At 48.1% G+C, this 15,540-nt stretch overlaps 1 protein-coding gene across 1 annotated transcript in view; it reads right to left on the reverse strand.

Annotated features, from left to right (window-relative positions):
• Positions 1-4,718, reverse strand: part of Rab3b (RAB3B, member RAS oncogene family) — a 62,060-nt gene extending 57,342 nt beyond the window's left edge. The window contains exon 1 of the mRNA XM_050136257.1: positions 4,586-4,718. The gene's annotated coding sequence lies outside the window, so the exon portion shown is untranslated. The remainder of the gene's footprint in view (positions 1-4,585) is intronic.
• Positions 4,719-15,540: the final 10,822 nt, after the last annotated feature.

Genomic DNA, 15,540 nt, shown 5'->3' on the forward strand with positions numbered 1-15,540 from the left:
GGGGAAAAGGGGAGTGGGAGAGGATCAACTAAAGTTTCATTTTATTTTTTAAAGATTTATTTTTATTTTATGTATATAGGTGTTTTGTGTGTGTTGTATGTCTGTATACCACATGTGTACAGTGTCTGCCGAAGCCAGAAGGGGGTGTTGGATCCTCTGGAACTGGAGGTACGGATGGTTGTGAGCCACCATGTGGGTGCCAATGCAGAGAAACAAACCCAGGTCCCAGGAAGAGCAACAAGTGCTTTTAACTACTGAGCGATCCTCCAGCCCTATCACCATACATTTTAAACCCTGATCTGCCCGCCCCATCACAGGTAGGAAACACTGAGGCTCCATAAAGAATAGGGATTTGCGCTGGCGCCTGCCCATCTCCTCCTAACGAAGCTATCTAGTGGGTCTAAGGAAAATAAAGCCATAGCAAATTTCAGGTGAGCGAAATAGCATTCTCAGGACAGAGTGTCAAGTCACCATGCCGCATTTACCAGCTGGGCTGTCAAGTCTGCTTATCTGGACACAGTGCGGCTTTCCCAGGAGGGTTTATGAGAACAGAGAGAGGCGAGAGCAGAAAGGAAGGGTTCGGATGGAAGCCCCCTTGAGGGCATCTTCCCAGAGGGGGGGGGGGGCAGGGGTGACAGAGACATTTGATAGAGAAGCAGAAAGTATCTCAGCAGGCAGCTGCCTGAGGCAGATCTGAGCAGACAGGTCGCTGGCTGCACTGCACAGTGGTACCCACAGAACCGCATTTGTACGATAAGCATCGATCAGATCTTCCCTCTTTTGTGACAGCCGCATAAAATGATAAAGCTGGGAAGCTCTCTGTCTCCGTGACGAGCCATACAGATGAAGGCCCGGAAATCATCTGGGAAGCCATACTTGGTCCCAGACTTCTCACAGGGCGTCTCCCCAAAAGGCTGTTATGAAAAACAACCCTTTCAGTCTCATGGGCAGCAAAAAATACACAGCTAAGGAAGACGTTGACTTCGGTTAGGATAGGAGCGAGCAAGAAGGAAAAAGACCGCAGTCCCGCAGGAAGAGATGGACTCTGTAAATGGAGTGCAGGGGCAATGGGTGTGCTTTTCTGATGGAGTCTGAAGACTCATCATGGCTTTAAGTCTGAGGCACCTGGGTTGGGCTCTCGCAGTATATTATGCAACTACAGGCAAATCACACCCTTGGCCTCAGTTTCTGCTTTATAAAATAAGTGAATAAAATGGCTTTTTAGAACTATTTTTTACACTTTAAAGTCAGTACGTGAATGAATGCTTTACAGGATCTGGGAGGATGGATTAGTCAGTCAGTAAAACGCTTGCTCCAGAACCACAAAGACATGAGTTCAATACCCGGGATCCGAGCAAAACTGCTGAACTTGGTGGCTTGTGCTGGGGAGGCAGAGACAGGAAGATTCTCCAGGGCCAGCTGGCCTACCCTTGGAGCTTTATAAACCTCTTAGTTTAAAAAATATTTATTTCGTGTGTATGCATGTAAGTGCACATGTGTCACCGTGCTCCTGTGGAAGAGGTCAGAGGTCAGCTTGCAGGAGCAGGTCCTCTCCTTCCACCACGTGGGTCTCGGGATCAGGCTTAAGTCATGAGCCATGGCAGCAGTGACCTTTACCCCCTGAGAGGGCTTCTTAGCTTTGTGTGTGTGTGTGTGTGTGTGTGTGTGTGCGCGTGCGTGTATTTCCTATCAAGTCATCTTAGTTTGGGGTTCAAAATCAAGCCAATTAGTTTCAGTTTCCTGTTCTATCATTTCTGTATTATTACCCGGATAAGGAAAGTCACATGACTAGCACAGTTAAACAAACTTCATTGGGAAGATTGTAGGTGATGCGGAAGATGCATTTAAGATAGCACACGGAACGCGGGAGAAGCCTGGTGAATGTCACCCTCTGCCCTCCCCACGGAACATTTATTAATGGAGGAAGGAGGCAGCTGGAGGTGATCAGGATAGCTCAGGAGCAACTGGAAGAGAGTAAAGGTGGAAGGGGAGAACTGACCCCGTCAAGTTGTCTTCTGACTGCCTCGTCTTCAGTGTGGCACACTCACTGCCCCCTACACATGTCGTGTACACACACACAGAGACACAAACACACACACAAACACAAAATAATAATAACTTGTACAAATTTGAAAACCTTTTAAAGGGAATTGGGTCTCTGTGTGGATTTTGTTCTATCGTATGCCATCTTCCCCCAAATCACACTTTTACAATTTGCTCTTTCTTTAGACCATTTCCGACTGCCAGCCAGTCACCACCAACGGAGCCCAGGCTCACTGCTTTCCCAGGACTCTTGGAGCCACAGAGACACTCTCGTGTCAGCTATCATTTATTGAAGATGACTAAACACTAAACATTCTGCTAGTGGCTTCAGAAGCATTCTAGCTTCACACAATCAAAACTTGATGCACGTTGCTTTCCTTCCTTCTGACCGGAAGGAGCGAGCCAGGGGTACCATTACAGCCGCATTGCACATAGCATAGTAACAGTGGCTTCTCTGGTACTGTGCATTACAGTCTACAAAACTCTTTTCAACTCACACTCTTCTTGAGTCTTACCTCCACCGCTCACTCACTCACCCAGTCCTCAGTCACCACACACCCACAGCTTCGCCAGGCCCTCCCTGAACTCTGCAGGGATGGAGCAGGGGCCTCGTGAGCACATTCTCCATTGCTGATGGTTCCTTTCCCAATCCTGCACCTTTCCCATGCTGCTCTTCTGGTAGGAGCATGCCTTACTCTAGCGCTAGCTACATCTTTAGCATCCAAGAGACTTCGCTGACCCATCTGCCTACTACGGCTCCTGACTCCCACAGGTGGCCTTTCCCAACTTCCATGGTCTTCCTCTTTTGTTTTTATTTAGTTTTATTTTGTGCAGTGTGTGTGTATTTGTGGTGTGTGTGTGTGTGTGCGGTTTATGGATAGAGGCGCTTTTACCCCTGTGCATGTGTACCACTGCACATGCAGAGGCTAGAGGAGGGCACTGGTATCTTTCTCTATTGTTCTCCACCTTGGTTTTTTTTCTTTTAGACGGACTTAATTTTTTTTATGTGTATGAATGTCTTGCCCATGTGTCTGTATGTGCACCATGCTAGTGCCTGGTGCCTGTTGAGGTCAGAAGAAGGTGTCGGTCAGAGTCCTCTGGGGCTGGAGTTAGGGTGGTTGTGAGCCACATGCTCTTCCTAAGAATGAGCCCTTGTCCTCCACAAGAGCAACAAGTGCTCCTTCCTGATGAGTCATCTTCTCAGTCCTGCCACTTTATTTTTTGAGACAATCAAATTTCAAGCTCCAGGGGTCTTAACGTCTCTGTCTCCGCCCCCACAGCTGGGCTTCCAGGCAGAGCGATCATACCAGGTCCTTACACACTGAGGCTTTCAACTTAAGTCCTCACGCTTGGGTAGCAAGGGCTCTCCTCTTCGGTTCTGAGGCACAGAATGAGTGTGCTCTATCTGCTTGTATGAGGGTATGCACCTGCATGCTCGTGCACGTGCACATGCACACGCGCGCGCGCGCGCATACACACAAACACACACACACACACACACACACACGCTGTTTATAATCTACAGCTTTTCATCTGAATTCTGGGAAGGAGGGATGAGAAGCCCACTCCGCACCTCTGCTGGCTCTAGAGGCTGTCATCCTGCCCTCTCAAAGTCTCTTCTACGCTTAGATGCCAAGATAGAGTTACATGAGGATGAATTTTTCTCTTCACTGTTTTCTTCTTGCCCACGACACCAGTCGGCACTGTAGTCTGGTCCAGCGCCTGCTGTCCTCATGCTGTGAAGAGCCAAGACACAGCCAGTGCCTAGGCTGTACTGAACCTCACAACATTTTCCACCTCACCCACATGTGGCCGCCTCCCTAACCGGACCCATCACCCCCACAACCTGACTCTCCAAGTTCCTTCAAGGTTCCTCTGCTTCCAGCAGCAAGACCCTGCTCCATTGCTGACCAGAACTCAGGTACCCCTCGCTCATAAGCAGGGCCACGACCCTCTCCCCTAACTAGTTCCTGCCACTCCCTCTGAGGGTGGGACAGACCCAGCTGACTTCCCTACCTTTGCCTACATTCAAGCTTGTCCCCTCCAAGCCCCACCTCTATGTCTCCATCCACCGAGACCCCCGACATGGGCTCGATTCTGTACCCTTTCACTCCCAGTTAAACCACACTCACGTCCCGGAAGCCCTAATCCTCCACCTGACCAGACACCCGCTCCTGCCCTGCGCCCCTTCCTTTCAGCCCTTACTCAAGCCCCTCTGGCCCACCCCAGCTCTCCACCTGCACACCCCCATCTCTCTTGCCTTCCCTCCATCCTCTCAGTAACCCTCCACTACCCCCAGCAGCCTGGTACCCTCTCCCGCGGCTAGATGCCTCCAGCCACCCCTCACTGCCTGCAGTTGCTGCTCATCTGCCCCCGAGCCCCAGCGGTCGCTGATCCCCGGCGGACCTGGGATCCCGGGTGCGAGGCCCGCGCTCCTGCTCAGCTGCTGTGCGGGTCCCTGGCGGCCTCCCGCAGCCCCTCTCCGAGTCCCCTAGGCTGCCTTGCACTAGGTTCTCCAGCTGCTCGGAGCCGCGCCCCTTACCTCGGACAGGAGCCGGCTCCCGGACAGTGTAGCTGGACTGTCGCACCTGCTGCTGGCGGTGGGCGCGAGGCGGGCGGGGAGGGTCTGGTTCCCACCTCGGCTACCGAGGGCTTAGGATCTGGCTGGAAATGGGTTGGGTTCCCGCTGGGTCCAGGCCCCGCCCCTGGGCGGAACCCTGTAAGACTTGCCCCGCCCCTCTGTCCCTGGCAGGTGTTGGAAATCTAGGATTTCTTGGGAGCCCCAGACCCTCTTATATCTGGGTGACTATTGCAATCTGCCCTAATTCTCAGCCCACGTTCTGTAGTCTTCACTAACTGGGGGCTTTGGTAATAATGTAGATGACGATGATGTCGGGTTTTGCTATTTCCAAATGCTTTACTCCGTTTTCATAAACACTGAAGGAGGGAGCACGCCTGTCTACAGGTGGGAGCTAAGAAAGGAAGTTGGGTGTCATCCTCTGCCCCACACATCCATCCCTTCATGATCCGTGTCCTCTGAGTCTGCTAATGATACCAGCTGAATATAGCCTGTCCTTCCTCTTCCATTTCCGTTTCTCTGCGATATGGTTCAGGGACTAATGCTTTCCAGTGTCTGCCTCTCCTCTCCACCCCCTAGGGCAGTGGCCTGCGTAACCTTTTGAAATGTCATCGACCTCGTTAAAAGGACTGTCACTGCTTCCCTGTTACCAGCCGTGGGGGCTGCTAACTGGGGTGCTTTATGTTCTTGTCTGAGCCTTCGGATGGCCCACTCTCCCAGGAGTGGTAGGTTCAAGAGGTGTATATAGCACCTCACCTTCAAATCCCAGTACGGACTTCATTTCTCATTTTCCTGAGGTCACTGGATTGACATTTTGGGTCTAGAGTAATTTTCCTTTTCTTTCTTCCTTCTTTTTAAAAATAATTTATTTTTTTTATGGACATTGGTGTTTTGCCTGCATGAATGTCTGTGTGAGGATGTCAGATTCCCTGGAACAGAAGTTACAACTGTGAGCTGCCATGTGGGTGCTGGGAATTGAACCCGGGTCCTCTAGAAGAGCACCCAGTGCTCTTAACCACTGAGCCATCTCTCCAGCCCCTCGTTGTCCTTTTCTTCTCATTTTGTTTTTTGTTTGTTTCCTTTGTTTTTGTTTTTGATTTTGTTTTTTCAAGACAAAATCTCACTCTGTAGACCAGGCTGGCCTCGAACTCAGAGATCCGCCTGCCTCTGCCTCCCGAATGCTGGGATTAAAGATATGCGTCACCATCACCCAGCATTGTTCTTTTCCATAGTCATCCCTACCCCAGATCTTAGAAGTATGAGTCAGGTTACAAAGCCAGATTTTTCTCCGTTCCGTGAAAACTTGTATACGGTGTTTCTCAGCAGCCCAGAGAACAGCCCAGATGTGCCCCTCTGTGCCTCTCCTTCAGACTCACGGTCCTTACCCTGCTTATTAGGATGCCTGCCAGTCCTGCCGGTCCAGTCCCTGCACCCTGTTTGACCTCTAGAACCCCAGTTCTACCCATCACACCTCTGGAGTCCTCAGGTGACCTCTTTGTCTTTACGAAAAGCGTATCCTCCTCGGGGCCACGGCCTCCACAGCAGCCCTCTGCAGGAAGGTAAGTCATCTTCTCTACATTAACTCCAGGAGGTGGGGCAGCATGGCTCCCCTTTGACCCCCAGCCTTATCGTCCTCTACGGTTGGTTCCTCACCACTGACCCCTCATTGCTCCTCGCTCGCTGAAGATCTCAGCCTCTGGCATGGTTTGCACTGGCTGTGGCCCCACCATCCTCCTGGTGGCTTCAGTTACTTATGGGGGGTGTCTTGACCATCCCTCTGCCGCTTCTTCACGCGACTTCACATTGACTCCTACAGTCCCACCTGACCCTCCTAGGCACCTGCATCCTCGATAGCCTCAAAACAGAACACCCTAAGCTGAACTTGCTCCCACAAGGCCTAATTTTATTTTCTCGCTATCCATCTTATCCAGTTTGAAATAACTAGCCATTCTTCACAGGAACAATGAGAGAACATGGAAAACAACCCTTTCAAAGTTGTCAAACAATGTGAGAGCAGATGGCATTGCTTTCATGTAGCCTCAGGTCTGATTGCTCGCTCCTCTCTCCCCTGAAAGGCCATGAAAATGGAGGAGAAAGAGCACAGGCTTGGACCCACACAGACTATGGTTTTCCTTATCTTGATTCTACTCCTTGCTGGCTGAGTGATCTTGGGTCAATTACCTCATTTTTTCTGACACGTGCACCCCTTTCTTATCTTTAGGAAAATCAATACCAAAAACTGCCTCAGGACTGTTGTGGCGATTGTACGAGAAAATGATTCCGAACAGCTCTTGACAGAGTGCCAGGCACACGGCAAGCACTCGATAAATATGAAATGCTGTGGTTATAACAGCAGAAAAATGCCATTTCTAACCACAGCTGCCTTCTTAGAAGCACGAGTCCCAGTGCGTAGAAGATCCTTTTCTTCAATGTCTGTCCTTGACAAATGTAAGTTTAGGAAATTGGGTGACCAAATTGCCGTGTTAAAAAACAAACAGAGCCCGGCGGTGGTGGCACACACCCTTAGTCCCAGCACTCAGGAGGCAGAGGCAAGTGGATCTATGTGAGTTCAAGACCAGTCTGGACTACAAAAGCTAGTTCCAGGACAGGCTCCAAAGCTACAAAGATACCCTGTCTCAAAAACAAAACAAATAAACAAAAAAAAGGAGAAAACAAGAGGAGAAAAGAATTTGGAATTCACACAGCAAAATAAGAGGAAGTGATAGAGGAGGGAGAAGAAAAAGAAAATGAGTAAGGGAGTCGTGCATGGTTTGAGGTGGCTCAGTGGGTGACGCGCTTGCCCAGAGCATGAGGACCAAACTCAGGCAAAGCCAGACACAGTCTGTGATCCCTCTGCTTCTACAGTAAGACAGGAGGTGGAGGCAGGAGAACTCCAGACATGTACAGCCTCAAACAAGAGACCCTGTGTCAAAGCTGGGTGGAAGGAAAGGATTGCCACCTGAGGTTGTCCTCTGACTTCACATGTACCTTAACACGCATGTGTACACACACACACACACACACACACACACTTTTTAAAGTCAGTATAAAGGTAACACAGATCAGAGACAAAAGAAGCCCGCACATCCCTCCATCTCCACCCCTACCCTTCCACAGCCACCCCCGCCCCAGCTCTGTTTGAGGAAGGTCAACAAGTACAGGTGCAGTCCTGGGAGAGATGTAGTTTGTCATGCAGGTGATGGGACACCTCCTGTGACCCTGGAGGCTTTAGGAAAGACCCAGGGATGCTTTCTGAGAAGGGGGATGTGTGGATGCTTAGTGTGGAAGTTGAGCCCTAATTGAAAAAAAGAGAGTGGAGGCAAGGGTAACAATAAGAAGCTCACAGAATTTGCAGAAACCATGTGGGGAAGTTTGAAATTATGAAATTTATAAAATGTGAAAACGAGGTCCAAGCCCATTCACCTAGCTCTTAAGGGAATGAAAAGATGATCCTGGTATTTGGTTGTGTCATTTACGTCCCCAATATTCACTGGAGCTTGACCACCACAGAGAAGAACAAACTAAATCAAATTTTAGATTGTCATTATTTCTAGATCCAAATGCCCAAGAAAAAATGGGAAGAAAGATAAAATTTCACCTTTGGCCTTGAATCAAATTGGCTATCAAAGTCCAGTGGTAGTAGAACACACCTTTAATTGCAGCACTCGGGAGGCAGAGGCAGGCAGATCTCTGTGAGTTTGAGGCCAACCTGGTCTACAAGAGCTAGTTCCAGGGCAGACTCCAAAGCTACAGAGAAACCTTGTCTCGAAAAACCAAAACAACAACAACAAAATTGGCTATCAATTATAATCACGGAAATACATTCATTCTCAATATAACCATGCAAAGTACCTACCTGCTCATACCCTCATTTTTAAGGTACACTTGTTATAGTTATGATTATAATTATACTGGCCTGCCCTGTCACCTGGGTACCCTGTCCCTTTAAGAGACAAGCTCTGCCCACTCCAATCTGGCCAAGGCAAGATGGTCTCCAGGCTCCTTCCCTTCCCTTGGTCTCTGTCTCTGCCCACTCTTCTTCTGCAGAGGCAGCCTCTGCCACCCTCCTCCCCTCCTCTTTCCTCTCTCTCTGTTCCTCTATTCTCTCTTTTTCTCTCTGTTCCTCTCATACCTCCTAACCCTTATACCCACTAAATAGACTCTCCATTTCCTATCTGTTTGTTCCTTACCTGCCATACTTTTTTTCTAAACTTAGAGTACAGGTAAACCCACACTACAAATCACTCCCAGGGAGTCAAACCCCTTTTATAGGCAAGAAATAGATTACACACTTGCTGAATGGAAGAACCAGGTATAGGGTCTTTTAGTCTGTGTCCAGGCTCAGAACATTTTCTGTTAGACTCGTGGCAGTCTTCAGTGGATACCATTAACATTAAGATTTCCACAAACAAAACTGCCTTAGATTTCTTCTAATTGCTAGGACAGAGAAATCGGTGCTCCAGGGTGGCATTGTTTACATGAGACATAAAACTGATGCTTCTCATAAAATGAGAATTGTTCCTCAGAGCAGGCGGCAGCGTAAGTAGCCGCCATTTGGAATAAACGGAGAAGTTACTCCAGCCATAACAAACAGCTCCCGAATTCAATTGCTTGGAACACTGATCATTTATTATTTATCACAATTCTGAGGTTGGCTGGATGGCCCCTTTCCTAGTGTTGTATGTGCTCACTTGTAAGATGCATTCAGTCGGAAAGGCTGGCTGAGGATGCTGGCCGAGGACAGGGCACCACAATTCTCCACGGGGCCTCACACACAGTCATCTGGACCAACCACACAGTAGCCTTGCGATGGCATTCCAAGAGGGTAAAGGTAGAGGACATATCCTAAAGTCGCAGAGGATGGAGACTTGCTTGAGAGATGGCTCAGCAGTGGAGAGCACTGGATGCTCTTCCAGAAGACCCAGATTCAATTCCCAGCAACCACATGACGACTCACCACTGTCTGCTGCGCCAGTTCCTGGGAGTCTGTAACACCCTCACACCAATGCACATAAAATTAGATTTTAAAAATGATTAAAGAATAAAATAAAAAATTTAGTCTCAGATATCTCGTTTGCAGCTATTAGTTAAGACAAGCCCAAGCCCAGTCAGATTCAAGAAGAGGGATAAATAAATTCCACCCGTGATTGGGGTGGAGCCCAAGTCACAGCACATAGGCAGGGGTGCGAACAACTCATGGCCTTCACCACTCAAATCAGAAGAGGAAGCAGATTTAGGTGACCACACAAAAGACGGGTATCTCCAACACCGCCTCCTGTGTTGTTTTCGCTGTGTGCCAGCATCTCCATCTGCAAAATGAATGACCTTGCAGGTGCACTCTCCCTGTTTCCATCTCCTGATGAAGTTGGCATGGTTAAAATGTACACCAAGAGCTGTGCCCCATCACCAGAACATGGCACTGCCACCAGGGATCAAATGAGAGATAAACACAGAAAACGTTTGCCATGTACTTACCGGGAATTCTTCATGCCGTCCCTTCCTTTCGAGTCTGTGGTCAAAGCTTTCTTACTGTCCTCCTCTTGCTAGAGCCGTCAGTATTGCCTATGCCACACCCCACATGGCCCCGGAGGCCTCTTCTTACGTCTTACGTCCGTCTTAGTAACTCCGCTGCTATCCTCCAAATCCCGTCTCTTAAACATGAACACGAGGCTCTTCCACCCTTTGCCTTCTTACCTAGCCACATACCCCTCATGTGTAGACCTGTATCCACATTAAACTATTGGGTGTGCTCTGATTATGACCTGCTCTGTAACATCTCCATGAGTCTACGTAAGTTTTTTCCCTCCCCGGGATGGCATTCACTTGATACAAGTATCTCCTAAACTCCTTGACACAGTTTTAATCCAAGCTATTTCTCATGGATTGATACAGTAAAGGCTTGGTTCCTACAGTGGTGCTATTGGAGGCAGTGAAAGGGTCTTAGGTGGGGTCTCTATTGCTGAAAAAAAACACCATGACCAAAGCAACTTGGGGAGGAAAGGGTTCATTTCGCTTAGACATCTACATCACAGTCCATCACCAAAGGAAGTCTGAGCAAAAGCCATGAAGGAATACTGTTACTTGTACAACCAGGATCACCTGCTTAGGGGTGGCACCACCTACAGTGGGCTGGGCCCTCCCGTGTCAATCATTAATCAAGACAATGCCTGACAGACTTGCCTAGGGGCCAGTCTTATGGCAGCATTTTTTCAGTTGTGAGTCCCTCGTCTCAAATTACTCTAGCTTGTGTCAAGTTGATGTTAAACAAACTAACTTAGGAAGACCAGCCTAGTGGGAAGCCTTAAGATCACTGGGACACCTTCCAATGGTGAGAAAGGGACTCTCGGCCTTTCTTTCCTCTTTAGGGATCTGGCCGTGAGCTAAGCAATTTCATTCTATACTACATACTCTGGCCACAGGACCAAATCTGTCATGGTCTTGACTTCCAACATAAAGCTTTTAGCATTGTAAATTGATATATTTACAAACATTTGATCTATAAGTGGAAAGTTCACTAATACACACTCAGTATGTGTGTGTGGAAGTGAATAACACATGGTTCCTGACCCAAAGGACTTCAGTGTCTGCTCACTGCTCACACAGCACCTCCTGGATTGTCCTAAGAAGAGCGGAGGGATCATCTGCTGAATAAATATGCTCATAAATACTTGCAAGGAGTTTCACACCTGGTATCTCTGACTTCCACGGTAAGCCCATGAAGAGGGGAACAGACCACAGCATCTTAGATGGGCACAAGCAATAACTGGTTCGTGGTCTCTTAGGAAGACCTAGCCGCTGTGAGTGGCACCATTGCCCAGGGATGGAATGCTACACTGCGTGGGTGGAGAAGGCAGGCTGAGCACAAGTGTTTATCACTCTCTGTCCATGGATGTAATGTGAGCGGCTGTTCTAAGCTCCTGCTGCTTTGACCTCCCCTCCATACTGAACTGTGAGGCCGAGATTGACCGTTTGTCCCTTAGGTTGCTTTGGGCAGGGTAATTTGTCACAGAACCAGGAGAAGAAACTAAGGCGTGTTGGGCAAACCTAGCCGTTTTCGCATAGTAGGGTAGGTCAGTAGTGAGGATCCCGAGATCTTAGCCCTGGCCTGTGCTTGACCCTGGGATGTAGACTTGAAATTTAAGGAGCAGTCGGCATTAAGTGCTCAGAAAAGCAGCCCAGATAGATGGACCAGTATGCACAAAGACCCGTGAGGTAGTAAATGGTCTTGAGGGAACCCCAGAGAGCCTTGAGCTTGGAAGCACAAGAGGAACAGGTGGTGAGTGATTCAGGAGAGGTCAGCCAGGCCCTGAGATCAGCACCAAGGGTGATGTACTTGATGACCAGGAAAGTACGGAGCTTTTGTAGGGTTTTATCAGAGGCAGGGTTTGGTAACATTCATTTTTTGAAAGGTCTTAGCCTATATAATAGAGAATGGATTAGATGTTCTAAGATATTTGGGGTAAGGAAAACAGAATAAAAGCTGGCAGAGTCGTTTTTCTCAAAGATAAGGCCTGAGTTCAGAGACACTATGCAATGTAAGGACAAGATCTGGTGACTATTTGATGTAGATGGGAGAAAGGAAATTAAGACAACCTATAGGAAAGGAAGAAAAGTCCCAGGGACAGTGTGGTTCTGTAGAAGAGCGCAGGGTCCCAAGGGAAAAGGCGGTAACTGCCCTGTGATGGTTCTTCACAGCTGCATTAATTGATTTTGCTCAGGTCAACCCCACCATCATTTCAGCCCGAATCCACCACTGTCACCTCCCTTGTCTCTGCCTCTCCCCCCACTCAGGACCTCCTTCATTGCCGCTACCAAGCAGAGAGAATACAACTTATAATAGAGTCTATCACTTAACAAGGAGAGTAGACAGCATTCTGCAATCAAGGTTTTCATTCAGTACTTGCAATTGTATTGAGGAACCAGAGGGCACTCAAGTCAGCCTTTCCCGAGCAAAGCCACAGTCTCGACAAGCTCCCCTCTGAAGATGTGGGAGCTGCCTCGCCTAGGTGGCTGCTTTGCTTTGGGTTAATTGCCATTGTTTAGAAAGTTGTCTTTATTAAAATCTTTCTGACATAGCCATGTCAACCCTCTGTTCCTACTTCTTGGCCATTATATCATCCATCCATCCATCCATCCATCCATCCATTCATTCCACTAAGATTTTATTGATCACTTAGTATTTGCCAATCAGCGTTCTAGGCACAAAGCACATAGACATTACCTAAGAGAAGCTAGACTCCTAGGAGTAAAACAAACATAAATAAACACAATGCATAGGGAATTTTCACATAATAAGAAACACATGTGAGGTCTTAGTCACACAAGATGATAGGGAAGAGAGTTGGGAGGGTAACTCGGTTGGTAGAGTGCTCGCCTAACATGCACAAGGTCCTGAGTTCTGTCCCCAGTACCACATAAGCAGGACATGGGGGTGCACACCTGCCAACCTGCACTACATGAACCCTGTCTGTCGGGGGGAAAGTAAAGGGAAAGAAAATGACTGGCCAAGGGGGCTGTTTTAGAACGATAAGCAGGGAGATCCTCTGTGAGAGAGTGACGGTTGAGACCATACAGGAGAGAAGGGATCAACTCATTTGCAGCTGAGGAAATCAACGTGGAGAGGATAAACGATTCTTCCAGGGTCACCATGGCTAAATGACTGACATTCAAGGGCCCGTCGCCTGCAATGCATACACAGCAGTGACTCTGGACTACAGTCTGTGCTTGGGGTCCTCCGTGTCTGTGAGCCCACCCTGCAGAGTCCTCTGGGGTCCTCTGTGTCTGTGAGCCCACCCTACGGAGTCCTCTCGGGTCCTCCGTGTCCGTGAGCCCACCCTGCAGAGTCCTCTGGGGTCCTCCGTGTCCGTGAGCCCACCCTGCAGAGTCCTCTCGGGTCCTCCGTGTCCGTGAGCCCACCCTGCAGAGTCCTCTGGGGTCCTCCGTGTCTGTGAGCCCGCCCTACGGAGTCCTCTGAGTTCCTCAGTGTCTGTGAGCCCGCCCTACGGAGTCCTCTGGGGTCCTCCGTGTCTGTGAGCCCACTCTGCAGAGTCCTCTGGGGTCCTCCGTGTCTGTGAGCCCGCCCTACAGAGTCCTCTCTCAATCTCATTGGTCATCACCAGCCACTTATCCATGGACCCTCTCTGTCAAATGTCGGACTTGATCTAAAATAAATATAATGAGTAGAATCAGTTCTAAGACCCACAGGTCTGGGTTTAAACCTAACATTTGCTAGTTAATGTTATTGCATTTCTCACCGCAACGTGAGGATCTGAATAGTCTATGGGCTCCTTAAGGGAATTAAGTTCAAAGGTATCACACAAGGAAGTGGTACGTAAAGAGACATTCAGTGACATCAACTACTTAGAGAGATCTCACCTTTAATCCTAGCACCTTGGAAGGCAAAGGGAGAACGAGCTCTATGAGTTGGAGGCCAGGCTGGTCTCTTAATGAATTCCTGGCCAGCCGTGGCTACATAGTGAGACTGTCTCAAAAAAAAAAAAAAAAAAAAAAAAAAAAAAAAAAAAAAAAAAAAAAAAAAAAAAAAAAAAAAAAAAAAAAAAAAATCTAAAAATCAATGACAGCTCTTGTAGCTAAATACACTGTGTTCTGTTCACCAAAGATTTTTTCCTCCAGATATATTTCTATGAAATTGAAGAGCAATTGTTAGTGCTAGTCTATATCAAATAAGTCAGAGCACCTGCTAAGGGTGGCTGATGTGGAGGCGCTGTGGCCCTCGGCAAAGGTTTAATCTCACACTCCCTCTTGTGTCCGAAATGGGAACTGCACTGCCTTTGGGCTGACCAGTAGCCATGGTGCTGAAATAAACCAGGTTATAGAGGCTAGGAGAAGGAAGTAACATTTGTTTGATAAGCACCTAAGGGGTGATTTCTGTATATCATCTTTTGTCACTAATAAATCATTCAACAGAAGCAAAAATCCAAGATTTAGAGTATTAAATGACTTTTCTAAGTATTCATGGATATTAAGAAGACCTAAACATAAGGAAAGCTGGGGGTGGGGGATTGTTCATTGTGCTCTAGGATAAAGGCAAACACTCTTGGTAAGTTTGATCAGGTCCTCTCCCCTCTGAATTTATCACCAACCATCAACTCTCTTGTGCCTTAGTCTCTGCCCACAGGATGGTTTGTCTCCTCAGAAATTGTGGCAGCTCACTGTTTTCACACAGACTTTGTCTCAACCTTAGATGCTATTCTCAGTAGCCTTCATATATCTAGACAGTCACTTCTGACTTCACCGGCCACGTGGTTCTTCTTACTTGGAGAGAATATCGTCACTTTGTCTTCTGTGCTCTTTTGAACCTTAGACTTCCTGCGGGTTCCTGGAGGCTAACTGGTGAAGCGTTCAACCCTAAGAAATTATGTTCACCTAATCTCTCAATAAACAGCAATTAGAATGACAGTGATGGCCGGGCAGTGGTGACACACTCCTTTAATCCCAGCACTTGGGAGGCAGAGGCAGGCGGATTTCTGTGAGTTTGAGGCCAACCCGGTCTACAGAGCGAGTTCCAAGACAGGCTCCAAAACTACACAAAGAAATCCTGTTTCAAAAAAGCCAAAAAAGAAAAAGAAAAGAGAAAAGGGAACAACAGCGATGATCAAGCAGTTCCCACTCCCATCGAGCTAGAGAATTGGGGAAAGTAGTTCAGTTGGTAGCGTGTGTTTGCTCAAAGTTCTGGATCTGAAGCTAGGCCATGGTGGTGCATGCCTTTAATCCCAACTTGGGAGGCAGAGGTAGGCAGATCTCTGAGTTCAAGGCCAAGATCTCTGAGTTCAAGGCCAGCCAGACCCTTTACACAGAGAAGCCCTATATCAGAAAAAAAAAATTTTTTTAAAAAAAGTTTGGGCGGTGGTGGCACACGCCTTTAATCCTAGCACTTGGGAGGCAGAGGCAGGCGGATC

The sequence above is a fragment of the Alexandromys fortis genome, unplaced genomic scaffold (genome assembly GCF_014885135.2).
Source record: "Alexandromys fortis isolate MF-2015 unplaced genomic scaffold, M_Fortis_MF-2015_v1.1 scaffold_13, whole genome shotgun sequence".
NCBI lineage: Eukaryota > Metazoa > Chordata > Mammalia > Rodentia > Cricetidae > Alexandromys > Alexandromys fortis.